At 41.9% G+C, this 24,032-nt stretch overlaps 1 protein-coding gene across 2 annotated transcripts in view; it reads right to left on the bottom strand.

Annotated features, from left to right (window-relative positions):
• The window catches only part of ATP10B (ATPase phospholipid transporting 10B (putative)), a 300,183-nt gene that overhangs the window by 149,153 nt on the left and 126,998 nt on the right, over positions 1-24,032 (bottom strand). The window lies entirely within an intron of this gene.

Genomic DNA, 24,032 nt, shown 5'->3' with positions numbered 1-24,032 from the left:
GGGTCTACACAAGATCTCATTCTAGAATTCCTCTCAGATGTCCTAAGCTAAATATGTCATATTCTCATAGGGTTCCATGAGGCCTGTTTCAAACTCTGAGCACATCCACACACAAAAGCTTGACAAGTGCCGTTCTAAAGGCTTAACATGGCTCAACCAATGTCACTTCATTATAATCAACCAAAGTGACCTCCAATCCACTCCTTCATCACTGACCCTCCTTTAGTGAATGACCCCGCCAGTCACTCAGCTGCCCAGCAAGCTGGCCTTCAGTTTTCACTTCTCTCTCTTTTATCTCCAATAAGTGCTGTTGGTTCTAATTCATAGAACTTCTAGAATCCATCCACACGTCTCCACTGCCACTAGTCCTGTCTGATCCATCATCCACGCTCTTGACTTTAGAGTCTCCCTTATTCCCTCCACCATGACTCGTTGGCTCCAGAGCCATCCTCCACTCTGCTACAAAACTGCTTAAAACACTTTAATGGCTCCTCATTGCCTTTCAGGTAAATTCCAAACCCTTAAATATGACTTATTACAAGATGTGTCACAATTTAGCCCCTGCTAACTTCTACAGCCAAGCTTGTGCTTCCTTCTAAGCCCTCTCACACTCTACTCCAGCCACAATGAACTTCCCACAGTCCCCGAAGTCCCAGGTTTATCTCTCCTCAAGACCTGTGCACATTTCACTCATCCAACCAGGACTTTTTCACTTGGTCTACCCTACCCATTCTTCAGATGCCGGCGTAGACATTTCCTGTGGGAAATCTCCCTCTCCCACCCCCAAACACCACCTACCACCTACTCCCATTGCCCTCTGTACTTATGCCCCGGAAGAACTTGCCCCTTACATTGTCATTGTGTATTCAGTTGTCTTTCTCTTCCAGACAGAACGCTCTGAGGTTATAGACTGTTCATTATTAAGCACAGCACCTGGCATGTGGTGGGCACTCAATAAATATTTATTGCTTTCTTTTCCTTCCCTCACAGTTTCCTTGGTACTGACCACATCAGCCACAGTCAGTTTCTCTCAAACATGTCCCCAGCATCCCCAGGCTCTTTGCTCCCCTTTTATTTCCCCCTCATGTTCTCCTCTCCTTTCCACTCAGAAAAAGTTGTTTCCGGCTCATACCCTGAAATGTCACTTCAAAATATTTGACAAAAAGCAGAGAGAAGCTTAGTGTTGTTTTCCTTTTTTCCTCCAGTCTTCCATAGTGACAAGATGAACCGAGCACGGATTGGATCTGAGTTGCCATGGTAACTGATAACGGTCTAGTCCTTTCACTTTCTTTGTAGGGGAAAAAATATATCTCTTTTTCTATAACTAGCAAGAGAGAGGATTTATCTTACTGTCTGATAGATATCTAATAGCCCAAAGGACTTGTTCTCAATTACCTAACGCTTTCATTCCATTCCAAAAACTCTTTGCTGCTGGTCAAAATGGTCCACCAGGACTGACACCGTCATTGGCACTATCCCCTTGGTTGTCACTCTGGAGTCCCACAAAGGCTTGGCAGGAGGAATTCTGAGATGTTTGACCTAAAGGATCTGGAGAAAGAAATGTGTGGGTGTGTATGTGTGTGCACACATGGAGACGTGTCTGTTTGTGGTGGGGGACAGGTACAAGGGAAGATATATTTCACATTTTCGTCCTGGCTGAGCTGTCATTAGATGTAATAACTCAGGGACTCTCTGAACACAAAATCTTTACATAAAGATTAGAAGAAGATTCTTTGAGGCCCAGGATCAGTGTGCATCCTCTAATTGGCTATATGTGTAGGAGGTAAAGATGGCTACTCATAGACATTCTTGACTTGAAGTAGGGCAGCCACATTGCCAATCTTAAGTAAAAAAAAAAAAGATCTTCACATAAAAAGGCATTTGTGCATGCAAGAGAATAAAGATAAACTAGAGCCAATTCAAACCTCAGGGGCAAGTCTCCTCATTTTTTTGTTCCAGGAAGAGAAAAAAATGTGATTCCTTACATTTGCAGAGCTGTAGATTTCCCTGGTTGTTTCTCATTTGGGTCGCCAATGCTATGAGGTGGGCATGGGGGATTACCCTGAAGTCCAGAGAGGCTAAACGACCTACCAAAGGTCACAGAGCAAGCTCATGACAGCCTCAGTGGGAATCCAGGTCTGCAAATTTGAAATCCAACGACTATCCTATCTACCATACAAGGACTCTCTCTCAAGAGAGAGCTGGGCCTTTTGACAGTAGGCATCTCCTTTGCATTCCACCTCCATTGGCCATAACATAAATATTCATGGAAAAAGCCTCTGGGGCTAGACATTTAAGTGCAAGCAAGCTGGTTAGTCTTCTAGAAGATTTTCTGTACGGAGTCCATACTCATGTTTTGAGTTGAGTTTGCTATTGCTACTGCTGCTATATAACCCCATTTACTCCTCTCAGCAACCCAGTGTGGTCAGTTCTAATGTGGGCCTCATTTTCAAAATGAAGAAAGAGGCTCAGAAAGCTTAATTTCCTTGTCCAAGTTCAAGGAGTTAATATTTGCGGAATGAAATACAAAGAGAAGAAAAAAGGAAAGAATGAAGGGAAGAAAAGAAAGCTCTTATGGGTCAATATTTTACCTACTAAATTCTGGGCCCTTTGCTAGGCATTTTCATGTACAGTATATGATTTAATCTCATAGCATCCCTGGGAGGGGGTATTTCTTCTGTGCATGAGGAAGCTGAGGTTCAAAGAGGTTAGACTGCATCCTGGAGATCATGCAGCAGGTAAGCAGCAAAGCAGAAATATCAGTCTACTTCAACCTGGCCAGGCAAAGCCTGTGCTCCTCACCTTTACCAGGTGCTATCTCCACATCTCCCATTAGTGACATCAATCTTGAAAGGCTACAGGGGAACAAACACTGTGAAACAACATTAGGACTGAAAGGAGGCTAAGAGATGCTCTTAGATCCCTACACATGGATATGGGACAGGAATTCTCAAACAGGGTCTAACAAATGTTCTAGTACGTTCAGTGTAATGGATCCAGAGTTGTGTTGGTGAAAGGGCATGGCTATCCGCCACTGATCAGCTGTATGATATTGGGCCATTTATGCACCCTGTTTTCCCATATATGAAATTTGGTGGTCAGACTAGTCAGTATTGGCAGAAAGACTTCAAATCACGTGCCAATACTGATTAATTACTTGGTAGTGGCTGCCTGGAATGCTGTGTTGTGAGGGACTTCGAAGCTGCACCCATGCCGTGATCATTTAGTGATCTCTGCCTTGGGCATTGGAGGTGGGAATGGGGGCACACATGTCATAGATTTGCCATCACAAGGCTGATGAGTAATAAACATTTATAGTTTCATCATCTTTGTTTATTCACTCATTCTCTTATAAAGTGGTTTCTATTTTTGATTTGTATTTGCCTCGGCAATAAATTCTCATACTTTGTGTGGATCTTTATCGTCAAGCTACAAGGAAGAAGCCCCCCAGACCCATTAGTGAAGAATTTGCTGAGCTAACCCATCTTCCTCCTCGTCAGCACCATGATGATTTCATGGACTTCAATCATTCCTAAGTTTTGCTGGTATCTTTCCAGATTAAGGAATCTTAACAACTTCAGACTATCTCCATTTTCTTAATCATTACAATGATTAGAACAATGATGGTAGGATAGGAAGAGAGATTTTTTGATTTATTGAAAAATTTAGGATTTTTCACTTTGGAAAGTAGGCAGGTTAAAGACAACATGATTGCAATGGATAAAGCACACTCAGTGAAATCAAAGGGATTGTGGGCTTTTTGTGAAACACACAAATACAATGACGAAGCAGCTTCTTTGGAAAACTGAGTGAACAAAGTTACCTTAGGGCAGAAGTTTTCAAAGTGCAATCTAAAGAACATTTGGGATTTCTTGGAAATACGTCAGAGGTAGCTGCTGGGGACAGAAGTGTGTGTGGGGTTTGGTTGGGTGACTACTGGCTTCATTTCTCAACCTACACCCCTCAGCTCTTTTCATTTTCTGCTTTATGAATTATATTTCTGTGCAAGATTTAGTGTAACCATGATAAGTTTGAAAACCATGTGATTAGGTACATAAAAGAAAGTACTGTTTCACATAACAGCCAAGTAAATCATTAAACACGTTATATTAAGGAGTGCTCCAGAGGATTAAGACAAAAATCACTGATCCAAAAGTTTGGACCATTTTCTGAAGGATAAGCCCAAAGACAGCTGCCGGAGGAAGCTGTGCTCCATCTAACATTACAGCGAGGAAACGTCATGCCACTTTCTAAGCTATACACTTTGGGTAGAGCTCAGTATGATAAGTCTAAATTTACACGCTTGAAATTGCTCTTGTGTAGATGGCACCCTGCTTGTTCTGAATACCCTTTCTAGAAGCACTTTTGTTGTTTACATAGAAAATAGCATGCTTGCTCCTGAGCTAGTAGGAGGATTGAAGAAGTAGCAGGTACTCAGAATTAATTAACTTTGATTTACAAAGCAGCATCACTGACATACATGATAATTAAAATCTCACATTAGTTATTATTCTATTTGCTTTGCTGAGCAACATACATGCGCGCACATGCGCGCACAGACACGAGGAAAAGTGTGTCATTCTTATTGTGATCTAAGGAACATTTGAGTTTTCTTGAAGTGCTTCAGGGATGGCTGTAGGGGATAGAATTTGTTTTGAAAACCAGAAGAGAGAGTTTTAAACGAACAATGCCTACCATTTGTGTAATACCTGTTACGTGGCGCACATCATAACAAATAGCTGCATTAATAATCTTGATGACAGCTAACATTTTTTAAATCCTCATCTTCTGCCAGGTACTGTTGTGGATGTTTTATATGTATTAACTGATTTAACCCACATACCAGCCTTATGGCTTTTATTATCTTCATTTTTACAGATGAGGAAACTGAGGCACAGAGTATTACAAAATAAGTGGCAAGATCAGGATTGAAAGGCAGACTGTCTGTCTTTAGATCCCATGATCTGAATGACTATACTATGGCTTCTTTTTGCATAAAGTTCTTTAAAGCAAATATCTTATTAAACACTTAACAGTTATCCTACTTTATAGAAGAGAAAACTGTAGTTCACAAAAGTTCAGAAACTTGCCCAAGGTCATACAGCTAGGAAATTATATTAACAGGCTTTGAGGAGATTTGAGTCCAAAGTTTGTGGTAATGTCTACTATAGCAGGCAGCCTCTCATTTATAGTATAAATTATGGCCACTTTCTGTTTTATATATACAGATATGGAGAAAACTGATTGTAAGATGACAAAAATCTGTCAAACCGTACCATCATCATCTTCCCAAACACCATACATGTGTATTCCTAACTCTCAAACACATGTTTAACCTGTACCTGAGGAGAGGGTTGCTGGGAAATAAATGTCTTGATGAATTGTGGTCTTTCTATGGCTCGGGATTTTATTGTTTCTTGGTCAGGAAAGAGACAATGAAAAGTCAAAACAAATAAGCTTTCAAAGATAAGTAATCAGGGGTACAAATAAAGACGTGAAATGAAACTCAAGGATGATGCATTGTAAGGTTCTGTGGAAGTGAAAGATGTGCTCAGACACTGTGTTTTAGCAGATTGAGACTCAGATGACCTCTAAACTGCACCTTTGACCCTAAAATGATTGGTGTAACTCAATCCATACTTAATGATGAAGAATACCCGAGATGAGGCCACCGATGTCACCAACGTGCAATTTCTAAGAAATTGTTGCCTTTTCAGTTCTTTGTGGATGGGCTGGCTGATCACTGAATGACTGTCCTAGCAGAACCTTCCTAGAGATGACAGAGGTCAGGGGACCTCACTGGGCTGGCACTAAAGGAAGCAAGAGTCTTGTGGCCACTGCAGTTATGCTACAGGGATGGAAACAGATGCTACCCATTGGGTGGCAGGTCCTCAGATGGGAAAGGGAACTAAAGGACACAAACCTGTTCTCTCTGCCACAGATCCCTCTTATTTTACTTTATTTCATTTTTCTACGATGTTATTGAGGTATATTTGAGGCACAATACATTATGGATATTTAAAGTGTACAATTTTATGTGTTTGATGTAAGTATGCATTCATGAAATCATCATTGCAGTCAAGATAATGAATATATCCATCACCCCAAAAGTTTCCTTTTATTCCTTTGTAAATCCCCATCCCTCACCACTCCTGTCATCCAGGCAACCACTGATTTGCTTTCTGACCTATAGATTATTTGCATTTTCTAGACTTTTACATAAATGGAATCATACAGTATGGATGTTTTTTTTTGTTTTTTCATAGGAGGTGTGGCTTCTTTTACTCAGAATAAATATTTTGAGATTCATCTATCTTGTGTGCATCATTAATTTGTTCCTTTTTGTTGTACGGAGATACTATAATTTGTTTATCTATTTACCTGTTGATGGATGTTTGGGTTGTTTCTATTTATTGGCTATTATAAATAAAGCTGCTCTGAACATTTGTCTACAAGTTGTCGTCTGGGTAGGTGTCTTTTTTTTCTTGGGTTAATACTTAGGAGGGGAATGGCTAGATCTAGTAGTAGGTGTATGTTTAATTTTTAAAAGAAGCTGCTAGACTGTTTTAGACAGCGATTTTACCCTTTTGCATGCCCACCAGCAGTGTACGTGAGCTCCAGCTGTTCCACGTTTTGACAATACTTGGTACAGTTAGCCTTTTAATTTTTCACCATTGTAGTGGGTCGTAGTGGCATCTCACTGTGGTTTTAATTTGCATTTCCTTAATGACTAAAGATGTGGCACACCTTTTCAGACGTTTTCTGCCACCTGTAAATTTTTTCTGGTGAAATGTCTACATGGGTAGGGAACCTACTGGGTTCATGTTCACTGGAGTATGAATTTTGTGAGCATAGAGACATTGTATAATTCACCTTATTCAATGAAAGGATTGAAAGATGAGACAGTATAATGGGAAGTTAGTTGAAATAGGAACTAGGTAATCTCGGAACTAGCGCTGGCATTGTCGTTCACTAGTATTTGATCTTGGGTAGTTCACCTACTCTGCTAAACTTCCATTTTTATTGATTTATTTTATTTTTTTGCTGAGGAAGATTCACTCTGAGCTAACATCTGTGCCAATCTTCTTCTACTTTGTATGCGGGTCGCCACCACAGCATGGCTGCCGACGAGTGGTGTAGGTCCGTGCCCAGGAACCAAACCCAGGCCGCTGAAGTGGAGTGAGCCGAACTTAACCACTAGGCCATGGGGCTGGCCCTAAGCCTCCATTTTTAGAAAAGGGGAATATTAAAACAGGTAGGTCATAGAAGACTGAAGAGTCAGTGTGGTAAGGATGGGGTGTATATAAGGTGGAAGGGATAGACGTGATGTTATTGCTCTCTCCAGACATCTAAAGGCTAATGTAGAAAGAAGTTCACTTTACTTTGTGTGGCAACAGAGCAGGCTTTCTCCATCTCAGCATTTTAGGCTGGATAATTCTTTGCTGTGGGGGGCTGTCCTGCGCATGCACTGTAGGATGTTTAGCAGCATCCCTGGCCTCTACGGGGAGTGCCAGTAGCACCCCCTTCCCAAGTGTGGCAACCAAAAATGTCTCCAGATATTGTCAAATGTCTATGGGGGTAAAATCGCCATGGTTGAGAACCACTGCTATAGAGGGTAAAAATTCTATGCAGTGTAGTAGGCTACAGGGAGACAACATTTTCAGTAGCAGGAGGAACTTAGTCATGGTCAGAATTACCAACGGTAGACTCAAGCTGCTTAGGGTGGGGGTGGGGGTGAAAGTGAAATTTCTATTATTCTCCATCAACAGTAGGTGGCCATACATCACAGTGGCTATTCAAATACTGAGTAGATAGCTGAGTGGGTGAAATCTGATCCTTCTAAGCCTCAGTTTTCTCATTTGTAACATGGGTATCATAATGCCAACACCACAGGGTTCTGTGAAGATTAAATAAGGTGATGTACATAAAGCCCTCTGAACAGCACCTAGCATATTGTATATACTTAATATGTGGTGGACATTGTTATTATGGTAGGGGCAGAAACATGTGCACTCCAGAAACACTTCCCTATGCCAGGAAGCTTTTGCCATGTTCATTTACTTCTCAGTTCCTCTACAAGGAAAGAGAAGACGCTTATCCGACTGACCAAAGCATTGACACAGAGGTCACTAGTGGTCAAGGTCATTGTACCTTGAAAAGCTTCAGTCTCTTTCTTATACTTCTGTCTTCCTGTCTGTGTGGTGAGCAGATATAGGCAGGCCTGGCCACTAGGGGGAGGCTACTAGTCTCCCTTTTTTTCTGATTCAATGTCCCCAGATGGGTGAGTTGACTTGGGTACCTCTTGGGACGTGGTCACCTCTCATTTCCTACTGGCACGTCTTGGAATACTGGGGTCAAGATTTAGATGGGGAGGAGAGAGAGAGAGACAGGCTCCAGGTAAGAATAATAATTGAGGTCTCAGTGAGCCCTGTGATTCAGCCTACACTTTTTATCAGAGCTTTGCAACATTTCCAACTCTATCAATAATGTAATACTTTGCATCCCTTTTATTGTTAGTCATTGTACACGATTTTCTTGGGAAACCTGTGAAGTGGTAGGATTATTAGCAAAGCTGTGTTTGGGTCTCTTCGAGTCTCAGATTCTATAACTACAAAAGAACCATCAAATTAGCTATCCAATCCATAATAACTTAAATTATGATCTTTAGAGTTCCTTTCACCAATAAAAAAATTATGATTCAAGAATCTGTAAAAGAAGGTTGGACTTGCCTTTCAGCATCCTTTTAAGCTCTAATTATTTTCTCTGAGTTTGCCTTTTTATGTGACTTTGCATATAATTCTAGGCACAGACACCTTAAATATTTTGCACCCTCCATGATAAGGAAAGCCCTGCCTGGTATCTGTCTGGTGCATCAATCTATACTATAATTTTTTTCCATGTCTCTTCTGGAATGACAGTTCATACTTTGAATAATACCTTAGTCTTTAAATTGTATCAGGAAGACACCCATAAGCATGATAGCGTATTCCAAGGCTCTAACACCGTTAATAAGAGAATAGCTTTGTCACCCATGAATGATGTGTCTGTAATTATCTTTCACTGACTGTAAGAAAGAAAATAAAACAGAGCCAGTTTTTTTTTTAAACATCATTGCTTCTCCATGTGTTTTACTGAACTCAGTAAGACATGGGTGAACATCTGAGGTCTTTCTAAATCTAGTCTTTCCAAACATCAGAGCGTATGTTTTACAGACACCCATAGCAATAGGCTGTGTAAGAACAGTCAATATGTCTGTACTCAAAGGAACATCCATCTGTCTGCTCTTTCCTGTGCTTTCTCCTACCATCTCTTTTCACCACCTTCATGCAAACATTTCATTCGTCTCCTTCCATCCTCATCGAAGGCGAATTATTTTCCTTTCAGAATCACCTTCCTCCAGAGCGAAAATCCAAATGTTGTACCCGTTTCCTTAATTTCTGTTTCCTGTGTGAATATAGTAATTCATCCCTTGTATTTGCTCTCTCTGCTCCAGGATTTGCTTGTTAATGGGAATTCTGGAGTCCTCGGGCATCGGCTAACATTACTGCCACAGCCATGTCTGCAAAGGCAGCATCGAGGCCACGCTCGGAGAGGTTCAGGCCCCGACTTCAGCATCTCACAAATGTTCTCAGAGCTGGATCTTTAGATAACAGAAGAAAGTACCAGCAGTTTTAGGATATGACTCCCAAATTCTAAACATCAAGAGAAGGATCAACTTCCATTCTTATTCTAGGCAAATCAGGCAGTCTGAGCACCCGCTACCCTCAGACCATAAGTCAGCACCTCTTCTTACTGCTAACAGGCACTTTACCAACACTTAGAACAGGGCGTTGGTCTTTCAGTGAAAGGAGGTGTGATTGGGTTTTAAATCGTGTGCAGGCGGCTTCAAATAATCAATAACCGAGCAGGCTAGAATCCTTTTCCCAAGACCTTGCTTCCTGTATTTGCCCAAAGACAATATCCCTGGATACTGTGACTGCCCCTGACATCCCAATCAGCAAAACGAGGATTTTCTGTTTCCCGGGCTACGGCTCCCATTTTTTTTGGATTATGTGATACAATAAAATTTCCGAAGAAATTTTGGGAGCTGATCTAGGATTGTCAAGTTTTTACTACCCCAATTAAGTGAAAATCAAAACTGAAACTACTTTCGCTCTCACAATGGTTTTATTCTGTTAAGAACATTAAGAAGGACATGCTCTTAGAATAAATGACAGTCCCTGAAGTTAAATACATTTAACTTTATGAAAAACATATTACATTTTCTTTATTTTTCTCATTTTGCTTGAGGTGAACAATGGTGCTACTTCATACACACAGATGCATTCACCCCAAACATAGTAAAAGACAGCTAGAGTTGACACCTGCTCCCACTCGGTCTCCAGGGGATTTTCCAAGCTTAGTGGAGAAGTTCCAGCCCCCAGGACTGTCTGTCTGGGTCATTATTCTCACCTCTGCGTTTTCCCTGAGGTACTCGGGCAATCTGAGGAAGCACTGCTGTGGGCAATGTGAGAAAACCAGTTTTCTCTGACTGAATACTCCTTATGTGTCAGGCGCTGCGCTTAGTGCTTACTTGAGGTATCTTAATCCATAAAAAATAGAGGTATTTTAATCCATTTTTATAAATGAAGAAACTGCTTCAGAGAAGTTAAGTAAGTTGTCTGTGCTCACAGTGCCATTTAACGGTAATTCTGGGATTTGAACCCACGTCTGACTCCAAAATCCTCATTTTGGAATTATAGAACCGTGGCCATGAAACGGATTATAGCTATTACTTTAGTAGAAGCACAAATCGACACTTTGCTTCCAATATGGGGAAGGGGCACCTCATCCTCAGAAAACCCCAAAGTAACAGGTTACTTTGATTGGTTCTGGTCCCCAAAATACTAGAACTTCGATTATTTGACATAAACTTTGAAACCCTAACGAAGCAATTTAATCCCAGATGCTCCCTATGCTGATGTCTGTGGAAATGTACTGACCTTTAAGAAAGTTACTGTTCTTCCACTGTGTACAGACACATGTAAACTTGGTATCCTAAGTGATTCTGCTGTATATTCCTTTAAATACTTGTGTTTTGCATTTGGTGAACCTGACCTTTGAAGTCTGACTTCCTCGCTCTCCTTGCAAGTAATCTTGTCCTTTCCTGTCCTGAATGTTTCTGTCTCTCAGCGTTTCTTTGTCACTCCACAGTTTTCCAGGTTTTCTTGAATCAGTTCCTCTACTCTATCTGATGTTAGTCCCCTCAAATTCCCTCCCGTGTACATGAGTCTCTTTCCTTTCTTCCAGTCAGGCCAATCTTCTGCTATGGGGTCTTAGTCATTATTGTCATTGTCATCATCTCCTTCCTCCTCCTCCCATCATCGTTATTATTTATTAAGCATTTGCTATATGTCTGGAACTTTTCTAAATCCTTTACACACATTGCCTCCTTTAATCCTAATTCTTTCTAGAATGTATACAGCATAGTCACAATTATCACCATTTTTTAAAAGAGAAGACTAAGGTTTAGACAGATTATGCAATTTACCTAAATTCACATGGCTGGAAAATGGGGAAGCTGAGAACATAAGCCAGGTTTGTCCATAGTCCATGCTGTTAACAGCTTGAAACGTCTCCTTTCCTCTTTATCTGGAAGACTTTCCACAATTTCTCTGACTGCCCATACTCAAGACCTAAAGCGTGGTCTTTCTCATTCTCCTGTGCCGTAGGAATTCTCTCTCCTCTGAACTCCTCCAATGTTTAATCAGGACCATGACATTAAGCGTTATTCTGTTCTGTATCATTTGCCACTATGTTACAAGTGCCCTGTCTCCTCAGCTAAAATGTAAGCAAGCTGGGATTCCACAGGCATGCAAGAGAGAATTAGGAAACAGTGGAAGCCAACTAAGAGCTTCTCTGTTTTTATAGCCAGTGAACACACTGATGGGTGGAATTTTCCAACCAGTTACCCAGTGTGGGCTCAGAGCTTTGAGAATATCCAGAAGGCTGAATTCACGAAGTCAACGGGTCTCAGTGGTCTGCAATACTACCTCAGCTGGCTGATTATTCATTCTTTCTTTCCACAATTGTCTATTGAACATGTAAGCTCCATCAGCCGCTATGAGAGGTGCTGGGGATACAGTGGGAAAAAAACGGATGTTACAAGTGAGTTTCCGTAAAACAGGAGCCTCAGTCTTGGGTTGGTACTCCAGTCCTGGGAGAGGAAGGGGTCATCCCCGATGTCATGGAAACACAAGTGTTCATCACTGCTCTGACCACCTCTTGTCACATTTACCTTGGTCTCGGTGCCAGATGCGCACCTCCTGCTGCACACTGAAAGACGGAGGCGCCTTAGACGAGGTTGGAGTGGTACACAGCACATTTGTTTAACAGAGGAGGGAAGACCATCATCCAAATCCTTGGCAAATTTCATTGTCTTTATCAATTCAGTTGCTTTCTAGAGCCCCATCTCTCTTCCTTCTCCCTTGAAAAGTTTCCAAGACTGCTCTGTTGCCAAGCGTCTCTTAACTGACTGTATTTGTTATGGAGATTGACAGGAGAGGTGAAATGTGCATTACGTAAGGAATAGTGCAGAGTACCTGGAATTGAGATGGAGGGTGGGGGCACATTTCACAATTGTGGTACATTCTACAAGGCCCACACAATTGCTCTATTAAATTAAATGACTACAGTCTCCAACTGCACTAGTAATCTCCAGATAGACCTGGCTCCTTTACAGCCAATAGCCTGCAGGTGTGCACATAAGTACTCACAGTCCGTACCAGATGTCAGGGCCTAATTAAAATATAGAATGAAAGTGCTCTTCCCTAGGTGCTGAGAAGTCAGCACTGCAGTGGGCTTCTTGGGACAGGAAGAGGCAAAGGCAGAGAATTTAATTCCAGCTATAGATGCAAATGGCTGCAAGAAATCCACCTCCTGAGAACCACTTAGTAAGGAGTGAAAAGCCAAAAAGAAACACTGGAACCATCTCATTCTCTTGATCAACAGCATTTTCAGTTGGTTTCCGTAAGACAAGTAGTGTGGCTATTTTTTAGACGAAAGAGAAAGACTCAGAGTTAAGATCCCAGCTTGATTTTCAGATCCTAGAGTCCTACTGCCTTGATTATGAGCATGTTGTACAGTCGATAATTTTGCCTCGTGGGCAACCATATCACGTGGATTCTGAGAAGAGTTCTAAAGGCTTAAGAGAAAGGAAAGCTGAAAAGCTGTCAATCACCAATATAACACACGAAGAGAAGTGATAGAAATTACCTGCATTTTAAAACCCATAGAAGCCCAAGTATGGGATAATCAGAAAGGTTTATAATCCCTTAAGAATTTACCAAATCCTTTTCCCTCACGTCTTTCCTGATGTGTACTCTGTCTGTCTCTCTCCTTCTCTGGATGCACATTTGCCAGTCACTCTTCCCCTGCATTTCTAGCTTTCCTTCTCTACTCTTCCCCCCACCTACCTCCTCACCAGCCTCCTTCTATTGTCCCCATTTTTAGTTGTGATGTGAAAAAACGTGGGACTTAGATCTGAGTGTGAGCTCTGGCCCTCACATATTTCCATATTATCTTAACTGAATATATATATTTTTCTATTCCCTAGGCTTAATTTAAACATCAGATGAATTCAATTCAAAGGCAATCTCTCAAAAAAAAATTAAGTTGTTTAAAATCTGGGCAGCTCTCAATTTATTTCCTCAGGGACCTCGAGGCACAGTGTCTTTCATTGAGACGGAGACTTTTCATATCCTAACTGCAGTATTTCTAAAAGTGCGGTATTTTTATCTCTACTAATACACATGGTAATGTTGCTCAGTATACTTTTATTTGAACAGTTACCATTTATTTTAACATGAGCTTAGAAAAAAATGAAAATCATATCAAAACCATGATCTCATGGATAAGAAAAAAAGTTGATTTAAAAGAATATATAGTATGCAAGTAGTATGAATAGATGGTATGCATTGAGGGCAAAAATCACAAAGGTGATACTTGAATGAATGCAGTTTTAGAAAGAAAGAGTACTACTGTAGGGTCCGTATTACATACTCACCATATGCTGGGGGGACACCCTACACTAGGTCCACACTTATGCTGTGGACCATTATTTATCCTTTATTTTTACCTATTATCTATTCTTTCCATCACCACTCTCCAAAGTTATTGAGGCTCTGAGTGGTTAAGAAATTCACCCAAGGAGATAGAACTGAGATTGAATCCTGGGTCTTGTCTCAATTCTGGAGCCACACACCTTCAATTATACCACAATGCCCCTAGAAGTATGTGCTGTGCCTGCACCTGGTAAGTTTGCAAGAAATGACAGCTGTTCATCAGCATTATCATTTATGTAAAACATATCCTTAAATTTTCATTTCAGTCCTGTGAGGTAAATGTTCATCTCTTCCTTTTACAGGTGACAAAATAGGCATAAAAGGATTAAGTGACTTATAGCCAGAATTGAAGAGTATTTGGGATTATTTGTAAGGGGTCTAATAGTACATTACCATTAGCATCTTTAACTCTCATTCCTGCTAAGTGCTGACCAAGGATCTTGGATTTCCCACATATGGGGTCTGATTATAAAACAATGAGAATAATCTTCAAAGAATTATTTTACAAGCTGCACATAAAAAGGAAGTCACTCTCATTATTTTACCATCTTATTTTGTTTTAATCCAAACCAGAGTTGACAGAAAATGTATTTGTGGTAGGAAGAATTCTAAGATGGTCCCCAAGATTCCTGGTCCCTGGTCTACACAACACCTTCTCCCATTCAATCAAATACTCTTCTAGGTACTGCTGGGAAGGGGTTTGGCAGATGTAATTCAGGTCCCTAAGCAGTTGACCTTAAGATACAGAGCTTACCCTGGGTGAGTCTGACTAATCAAGTGAGCCCCTCAGAGGGACTGGGCTCTTCCTGACAAGAGATATTCGAAGTGTGAGAGGGATTCGATGGGAGAGAGACTTTCCATTGCTGGCTTTGAAGGTGGATCAATAGACGGGGCCACATGGCAAGGAATGCAGGTGACCTCTAATAGCTGAGAATAGTTCCAGCTCTGACAACTAGGAAAGAAATGGGAGGTAGGACCAGTCCTACAACTGCAAGGAACTGGATTTGGCCAACAACATGAATGAGCTTGGAAGTGGCTCCAGAAAGGAACGCAGCCCAATTAATACCTTGATTTCAGCCTTGTAAGACCTTATAGAGAGAACCTAGCCGTACCTTACCTGGATTTCTGACCTACAGAAACTGTGACATAATAAATAGGTGCTGCTTTAAGCTGCTATGTTTCTGGTAATTTGTTACACAGCAATAAAAAAGTAATATGGTATCTAAAGCCCTAAATGGTAGCCATATTAGATAAATGTAATGTTATTGTTACATATAGAAATGCCCTCAACTGAATAATTCACTGTATTTTTCTTAGATGTGAGAAAATTTTACTGCTTATAAAAACCAAATCCACATTCTAATAGTAATTATAACGATATCTAACATTCATTGAACAATTATGATGTTTTCATTGTGCTCAGTGCTTCTCATGCATTAAATCATCTAATCTTAATCTTAGGAAGTAGGCACATTACGAATCCTTATTTTACAACTGAAGAAACTAGAGCATAGAGAAATATTGAGTGCAACAAGTATTCTGTTATTTAAAGCAAATGTCATTATTAACACTTATGGCATTTATTAAAAGCAAATTTTGCCTCTCTTTTTCATCCTGTCCTCAGTTTACATCAACAGCACTGCCATCCCTGATGCGTTGTGTGCTAGGTTTGCCCTTCCAATCTGATCATATCCTTCTGGGCACAATGCCTGTCATCTAGGAAGCCACCTGGAAGTTGTGTCTGTTGGGATGGGGTTATGATGCGTGGACTGTGGCCTTGGGTCCTAAAAAGCTGGCCTCCTCTGGGGCAAGTCAGTGATGCTTTAACACTCAGATAGATCCCCAAATATCCCTGGGTTTGTGGTTCTGACTGAAATCCACAGAGTAAGTCCTTAGTGAAAATTCAGTTGATGGCCCTAAACAGTTACTAACACACTGTAGACCAGGACCACATGGACCACACTTGAAACAATCGACTACAAAAACCATCTTGTTCTTTCTTTAATTTTGTTGCGTTGATTTGGTGAGAAGGTCATTAGACAAGAAATCAGAAAAACTGAGGGTGTGTCTGTTGTTGTTGTTGTTGTTATTATTATTATTTGCTAATTATTTCCGTGTTTCTGTGATCTTCAGTTGTCTTGGCCTTTCTAGGGCTTAGGTCAGTGGCTCCCCAGATCGTTCGTTCTAAGGACTGAGGCTGGTCTTAACTGCTTAAGAATCATCTGTAGAGCTTTGAAAAGACAGAAACCTGGTCTCTATCCTCAGAGATTTTGAAAAATATTTACAGTCTTTACTAACGGGAACACTGTACTTTTGCCTTCGACAGACTCTGTAGTTGCTTATTAAAGGAGCAAGGAGGTCTACGAGGTTGAGAACGTAAAAGCAGGCTGAGTGGGATAGGAGTGTCTGGGACCCAGCCATGGGCATTTTCAGAAAGCGCCTCATGTGATGCTGAGCTTCAGCCAGGGTTGGGAGCCTCTGGGTGAGGTGATTTCTGGAGTCATTTCCAGCTCTATTAGAATGATACTACTACTACTACTGAGATGGCCCAATTATTTAGCTAAATACTTACATACCATTTGTTGGGTACATTAGCAGCTCTATCTTATAGTTGAGGAATTACAGACTCAGAGCAATTAATATTTCTCCAGCGTCACACAGCTAGAAAGTGGCAGATCTAGGCCTCGAATCCCATTCTATCTGACTTTTGACCACCTGCCACAGTTTATTCTTCAGCAGTGTAGTGGCATGTTCTAGGTAAGAGAGTTTCAGAGTGCCAGAAACATCTGCTTCTGTTCCAGCAAGGAGTCACACAATGCACAGACATTCCCATCCCACGCAGCCCGACCTCCCGGCTACTTTGATGTGCAATTGCAGAATCTATCTAGGTGAAAACATGATATTTCCATTAGCAATGGCAGAAACTACTTTTCAAAAAGCCCATATGATGGATCTGAAGGCTCTTGGGCAATTTGCCATTATAAAGACTCACGTAAGCACTTGTAGAATTATCACAGATAACTTTTCTGTTTATTCATATACTTGATTTAGTGTTTTCCTCTGCAGGTAGGAAGATGCAGCAGACTTTCCTAAAGCAGACATTCCTACTTGAAGATGATATTTTCTTCCACTGTGGCTCATTAGAAGCTTCACCAGTATAACTCCAGGAGGGGGACATGCAAAGTAAATGATGTTTGTCTTCATCTTGGCCCCAGGGGAAAAGTGGCTAGAGGTCCCAGCAACTTAATGCCAGCTAATCAGGACTTAGGGCTTCCCAGGTGGTACAGAGCACCCTGTACACTTTCTCATGTTTCCCCTGGAGACACAGCTGAAGTCTCAGTGTGCACTAGGAGCAGAGCCATCAGAGTTCTGGTTCCATTTCTTCCATCAAATTGCTGCGTGACTTTAGGCAGATCTCATAATCTGTCTGGATAATCAGAGGTTGTACATGCATAAAATGAGTTAAAATGCCATGTGTCCCTTCCCTTGGAGCTGCGAGGCTCAAGTGAGACACCTGATCAGCAAGCCCTCAGAAAGGGATGACATCCGATATCTGGCTCCATCAACTGTGCTCGGCCTCCGCAGCACAGTCCCGGGACATTCTTGATGTTTTCCTGGGGTGATTGTCCACACCTTGGGAGGCAGGTGGGGAGCTGATCCATAAAGGACTTATTGCTTTAGATGTCTTAATTCCAGGTTGGGAACAAGAATACAAAGCTCGTCTCTGTTTCGGCTGGGTGTTCTCTTTTGTAAGTAACACAAACCTGATCTCAGGCTCCAGCTGTGTTCAGCTTTGTCTGTCTGTGAAGGGCCAGGCCTTTGTTTTCTGCAGGGAACCTCTCTTCTCTGTCTTGTTTTTACTCCTCATCAACAAACTCACAGTGCCTTAGGGTTGTGCAGACCTTCCCTCGCTGGCTGGTAACTGTGAGCCATGAATAAAGCCAGTAAATGGGGTAAAATCACGCTGGCGGCATTTTACTTACTGCCGGCATCACTGGCTCCTTGGACCCACCAGGCGCCTGTGGAGATTCAAATGAATCTTTTGAATCAGGGAGGCAGAACTAAGTTTGTTCGACTCCTTTGAACACAACCCTCTCCATGATCTGCGGCAGCTCTGCAGAAGTCACCAGGCTGGGGCTGTGTTTATCAGTCCGGCTCCTGGGCTCTGCCTCTGCCCACGGCTTCTCGGGCTATGCCTGTCTGCATCCAGCCACGTCAAGCCCCACTTCCACGGCCAATGGGGACCAGTATCTGCCACTGGCTGACCTAACGGAACTTGCCCCTTGATGCAGGGGTCCTTGAAAATGCAACTCAGCAGAGCAGAGTTAGTCAGTGTAAGTCCTGCTGCCTGATTTTAATTAGATAGTGCTCAATTTCTTTGTTTTCATGGCTAAATGTCTCTTTTAGTATTTTTTACCCTCAGAGGGTAACTACAGGAGCCCAGGGTGCAAAAAATGGGACACACTTTATACATGATTAGATGTGGGATGCAGGAGTAACATAGCTTCTTGCTCTAGCTCCCATCCCAGTCACAAGTCACCTTGCCTCCTTGGAAATAATACGACGAACTGTGCTAGTATGTTGCCCGGTCAGATCCCAGCTCTACCATTTTCTAGCTACATGATCTTGCCTTGACAAGGTGTTCTGCCTTCTGCAAGCCTCAGATTTCTAATCTGTAAAATGATAATAATAGTAGCTGCCTCACAGGACTACTGGGGAGATTGAATGAGCACCCAATAGCACCCAACAAATATTAGCTATTACAGTTGCTGTCAAGACTATTCAGGGGCATTTTAACTCTGTGCCCCGGGGCAGCTTCACAAAGGCAGTGGGCGGGAGGTATGTCAAGGAGCTCCATGGCATCTCTCTAGACTGCCGGCTCCATGAGGACCAGGACGATGCCTTGCTCACTTGCCGCTCTATTCCCAGTGCATGGAACATAGGAGGCACCCAATAAATATGTGAAGAATTAGCGAGGTAGATGGACCTAAGTTTAAACCCCAGTTCTGCCACTTTGGTCTCTGGCAAGTTATTTACCTTCTGATTCTGAGGTTGCACATTTATGAAATGGGGAGAAACAACCTTGCAGGGACAGCTACAAGAATAGCCAACTGGTACTGCATGCATACTATGTGCTGGGCACTGGGCTAAGTGCTTGCCACGGGCTGCCTCCTTTGATCTTCACACTAGCTGTTTCGAGGTAGGTGTGGTTACAGTTTTTGTAGATGGTGTAAGTGATGTTCAGAGAGGTCAAGAAATATGCCAGAGTGACACAGCTACTGAGGGATGGAGATGGGGTTCCAAACCAGTTAGACTGACACCAGGTCCCATATTCTTCACCACAATGCTCCATGTGTCATATAGACTCTAGGATAAAAGAGAAACTCAAATGTAGCTTCTGCTGCTGCTGCTGTTGTTATTAAGAAATCTCCACTCCCCCCACCACCCGCTGTGATACTTGGCGGAAGGAAACAATACAGTCAGCCTAGCCATCTGTATGCTTATAACAATTTGTCCACACATGAAAAATCTTGCCCAGTCAGAACTCAGAGGTTGAGATTTCAGTGTGTGTTTGTCACCCTGGCCAGAATACTGATTTGAAAATCAATGCAAACATGTGTCTTTGGAAGGCATTTCAGTTGGGCAACTGTGAATAATTCCCACATGCAGCTGGCTAGGAAGGCAAGAAGAAAGGGCAGATTTCCACACCTGGTGAGTTCTGAGTGCTCTGACAAGATGGGGATCAAGCAAAATAAAGGCAGATGCCTGAGCCAAATACCTCCTTCCCCCTATTCACGATGGCAAATCACAAAGTTTGGGTAAGCTTGAGATGGATGTGATCTTAGAGGTCATCTAGTGTGGACGAGGAAAGAGGACCAGAGAGGCAAGGAGACTCAGAGCTATAGAAGGGATGGTCACAAAGTGTTGCTGATGAGAGTCCTGCTTGAACACTCCTTAGAGTGGGCACCTGTGGTTTGTGCCTGGCAAGCATCCAATCCAACCCCCCATTTTCTGGTGACAGTATCTTGATTTGGGGAGCCGCCCACACAGTTTGCACACACTGACCTGAAAGCTGGGGCTCTCCCACCACACCGCTCTGGCGCTGCTCCAGGCCACCCACACCACCCTGGATAAATCCTTTTAGCCAGTCCATGGCAGAATTCTTACATGTGTTTCCCAGGACTGCATTTGGAAATCCAGAGATGGAAGACGGAGCCTTAGTTTCTCTAGTCTTCCAGGAAAGTCACATACTTTTCTCTTAGCAGTATTCTGAGGCTTATTCAGCTAAGGCACCAAGTACTGGCGCAAGGTGAGCATTGTCAGAGACTTTCATAGGAGGAGTACAGAAGGTGGTCATAGGTCCCTGACACTCAGTGTCACTCCCCCAACCTGGCCCCAGCAAGGACTACGTGGTTCTTAAGTGGTCAGAAAAAAGCTGTTAGACAACACAGTGAAAGGCAAATGCTTTCCAAAACAATTCTCTCAAGGATATATTTGTTATAGCATTGTTTATGAGAGCAAAAGATTGGAATCAACCTAAATATCCAGCTATAGGGTACTATTTACATAAATTTTGGTGCATTCATACTATAGAACATTATGTGGCTATTAAGAATAAAAAAGTGTTGTGTGTTCAAATGTAACAGCATCTCCAAGAAAGTATAAGTGAAAAACATCAAGGTGCAGAACATTTTTTACCATCTGGGTTAAAAGAAAAAATAAGGCACATCCATATGTATATTTGAATGGAAACAGATGCTCACTGGAAGGATATACACATACAAAGTGGTTATTTTAGGGAGAACAGCAGAACAGTTAAAGATAGTTTCTGCAGAAAGCTTAATTTTCACTAAATATCCATAATGCATTAAACATGTTTTTACCATGAGCATGAATTACGTATTTAAAATAAATATATACATAATTTTTAGACAATAATAGATAGGTCTTTATAAAGTACAGAGTGTCGATTGGAAACTACATCTGAACTTTTCTCCATCCCTCAAGCCCAATCAGGAGGCAGCATTTAAAGACATTTTTGTTTTTCCTCCCACAGTGAAGCCCCACAGCTCCGAGGCTGGGAGACGGCTGATCCAATCCCGCAAAACCCTTCCGTAAGTGACTTGATGACAAGTAAGAAGAAGGAGTTGTAGAAATCCCTACTTACTCAATATTTCTCCTATCACACATCATGGAATGAGGAGGAAGCTGACAGCCAGTTTCTCCCTGCTTTAAGTGGTTGGGCAGCAGAAGCTTCCACTTGTATCCTCAGTTAGCCCACTTGACTGTCCACTAGGGAGTCATGGATCATAGGATGTTGCAGCTAGAAGAGCGTTAGCTCAGTAATCTCCAACGTAGGAGTGATCTCGGAAGGGCAAGACAAGCCATTGTGGTGGGGATAAAAGAATTTCTACTCATAATCACTTTTAAAAGTAAGCTTTACTCATATTTAATTACAGATTAGGATGCACTTTGTAAATACACATGCATGTAGTAAGGGTGTATTCTGAAAGTTTTTGCTAACAGGGGTTCATGCTCAAAACATTTTGAAGGCTGCTCCAGAGTAATTCTAGAGATGGCAAAAGGCATAGTGACAATAACATCAGCTTTAAAGTCAGGTGGACCTGGGTCAAAATCCTAGCTCTGTCCCTTATTAGCTGTGTCATATTGAATAAATGACTGCCTCTCTATGCTTACTTCCTCACTTTTAAAATGGGGTAATAATAATACATATCGTAAGAGGTTGGGGTGAGTATTAAATAGGATAAAGCATATACGGCAGGCTGCTTGCACGATGGCTCCCAGTGATTCCCACTCCCTAGTATTCACACACCCTTGTGTAATCCCCTCCCCTCGAGTGGACTGTAGTGACTTACATCTAGTGAATATAATAGGCAAAAGTAATGGGATAATGCTTTTATAACCAGGTTACAAAAGACTGTGACCTCCCTGTTGCTAATATTCTTTCTCACTCTTCTTGCATACCCACCCTAAAGGAGAGGGTAATCTGGCAAGGAACTGAGGGCAGTCTCTGGACAATGGCCAGTGAGGAACTGAGACCCTTAGTGCAATAGCCCTCAATGAACTCAACACTACCACTAACCACATGAGTAAGCTTGGAAGGGGATCCTTCCCCATTTGAGCCTTTGAGTAAGACTGCAGCCTTGGCTGATATCTTGATTGTGTCCTTGTGGGAAATCCTGAGAGAAAGCACCCAGGAAAGCTGTACAAAAATTCCTGACCCACAGAAGCTGTGAGATAATAAATATTATTCTTTTAAGCCACTAAATTTTGGGGTAATTTGATAGTCAGCAACAGCTAACTAAGACAGTGTGTAAGTAGCTTGACAATGCATGACATGTAAAGGTTTAGGAAATGTTCGTATGAAACGTTATATGGCTGACATACGGCTATGTTTTTATCCCATAGCCCTAGCAGACATCACTGACTGATCACAAAATGTTTTTTCCTGGTGAACCAAGATGCGGTCTCAGACTCCCTCTTAACACAGAACTCCAGGAGCTCAGTTGCTCAGATGAAACTGATCCAAGTCTGATCTAGTCAAAATGTCATATCTCTTTGTTCTTCCTTGTATGATATTCCTTTAATGGGAGACCAAGACTTTTTTTCCTCATGAGACAGATGACTACAAATTATTAGAACAAATCTGTGAAAGTATATAAAATATAAATGGCTGACATCATATGTTGTCCCAAGGATAGACTTTGCTTGAGGTAAGGGTTAGATAGAATCTGACAGTATTGGAAACCTTAAGAGAACAGAGGAGATAAGCTCAGAAGGAGGATTTGGCCTTATTGTAGGGCTGCCATTTTGAACAAATGAGAGAATGGAGGGGCAATTGCTTTGAAAATACTGAAAGGCTCTAAGGAGTAAATAATTGTTTTTTAAATAGGGAAAATGTCCTTCAAATTGGTATGAAGGATTCTCTTTGACTAACATGATAATGGTGTGAGCTATTGAAATAATGCATGTTCAGTTATTCTCTACTACACGTGCTTCACTTTGTTGGTTAAAGCAGGGAAATACTTTGGAAATAGGAAGAAATCCGGGAGAATGACCCCAAGGAATTGTCCTTTAGATGTATAATGTGCATACCAAATTCCTGTGGGTCTTGAGAAAATGTATATTACAACTCACTGGGTCTAGGGTGGGGCCTGGGATTCTGCATTTCTCAGGAGCTGCCAGGTGATATTAATTCTGTTGGTATCCAAACTTCACTTTGAATAGACAGATAGCAATCTCTCTTCCTTCTTGGGAATAGTTGAAGGATTTCTATGGTCAATACTACTGTAAGTCCAGTAGCCAATAGAATTGTCAGTTAGTGATGGGTGTAGGGTGTCTCTGTTCAGCTAGCTCTTCTGAGGGGCACAGAACTGCAGACAGAAATTAAGTGAATTAGGGAGCATGAAAATCACCCTTGCTGCCCTGGGAAGGATGACAAGGATTCAAGAAACTTAGATAAAACTCTGAATGATGTGACAAGAAACATTTTTGGAAATAGAAAAGGCAAATAAATATCATTTATGCATAGTATCATAGCAGATTCTGTTGATTGCCTTCCTTCCTTTCTCCTTTTAAACAGGACTTTAACTTTGTTTAGATATTCACTCTCCTCTTAGTGACCATGTGCTTCAGGGGATGTGGGTCCCATCCCTAGCCCTAGGAAGGGAGTAATGATTGGTTTAAGCCAATCATGGTGGTCCCATCTGCTTTGCCAGGGGTTGACTTAAGCAAGGGTGTATGACAGTTTTGGCCAATGAATGTGTGAAAGCCTGTTGGGGGATTTCTGGAAAGGCTGATTAAAAAGAAATAAACAGGGGCCGGCCCCATGGCTTAGTGGCTGGGTGTGCACGCTCTGCTGCTGGCATCCCGGGTTCGGATCCTGGGCGCGCACCCACGTGCCGCTTC

This window comes from Ceratotherium simum, chromosome 4 (assembly GCF_057802395.1).
Source record: "Ceratotherium simum simum isolate JZ-2026a chromosome 4, ASM5780239v1, whole genome shotgun sequence".
NCBI classification, from domain to species: Eukaryota; Metazoa; Chordata; class Mammalia; order Perissodactyla; family Rhinocerotidae; genus Ceratotherium; species Ceratotherium simum.
Note: the sequence above shows the minus strand (reverse complement) of the source record. Positions and strands in the feature narration are given on the sequence as shown.